The sequence below is a fragment of the Myotis daubentonii genome, chromosome 1 (assembly GCF_963259705.1).
Source record: "Myotis daubentonii chromosome 1, mMyoDau2.1, whole genome shotgun sequence".
NCBI lineage: Eukaryota > Metazoa > Chordata > Mammalia > Chiroptera > Vespertilionidae > Myotis > Myotis daubentonii.
In genome coordinates this window covers 116,920,788-116,921,590 of record NC_081840.1, presented here as the reverse complement: position 1 = coordinate 116,921,590, position 803 = coordinate 116,920,788, and the positions used below count along the sequence as shown (strand labels likewise).

General features: G+C 41.0%; 1 pseudogene; it reads right to left on the bottom strand.

The window, feature by feature from the left end:
- Positions 1-355: 355 nt before the first annotated feature.
- On the bottom strand, positions 356-445 carry LOC132223287 (small nucleolar RNA U3; annotated as a pseudogene).
- Between the last annotated feature and the right edge of the window lie 358 nt (positions 446-803).

Genomic DNA, 803 nt, shown 5'->3' with positions numbered 1-803 from the left:
GGAAAACAGCTCCTGAGAGAGAAAACAAAGTTCTGAGAAAAGTCACAACTAAAGAGGTAGGCAGGAATTTGGAGTTGTTCCCAAACTTGCTGCTTTTTAACAGCTTCCAGCTTCCACTGTCCATGAGAGAATCATGGGAAATAGAAAAGCAGGAGCTCACTGAGGTATTTCATTGAACTCATGAATTGATGTTAAAATGTCATAGGTTAGAAATTTAAAGATGTTATCATTTTAATCTGTCTAACTTGCTTTGACAGTACCACACAAAGCTAAACAGAAAAGTATCCATTATTTTGAAATTGATAAAAAAAAAGTCTGCAGAGCTATATTGATCAATATCTATTATGACATAGATATTTCTAGTTTTCCTCATTAAAAGAAATATTACCACATATCTATATATATAGTAACGGACTATAGAAATGATCCCTGAAAGTATATTCTTATCTACACTAATAAAAGAGAAAAATGGTAATTGGCGTACGATGATACCCTTTTCATTGGCTAATCAGGGCTATATGCAAATTAATTGCCAACTATGATTGGCAGTTAACTGCCAACTAAGATTGGCAGTTAACTGCCAACAAGATGGCGGTTAATTTGCATATGTAGGCACAATGCAGGGAGGCGAAAGGGAAAGCAGGAAGAAGCCCCCTGCCACTGACAGTGATCGGAAACCCAGGGGGGAGCTAAGAGCCGGGGCCAGGGCAAAGGCGGCCCTGGGGCTGCCTTTGCCCTGCCCCCCAGCCATGATCTGAGAATCAGGCGCCTTTGCCGCCCTGGCCAGTGATAGCAGGAAGTAG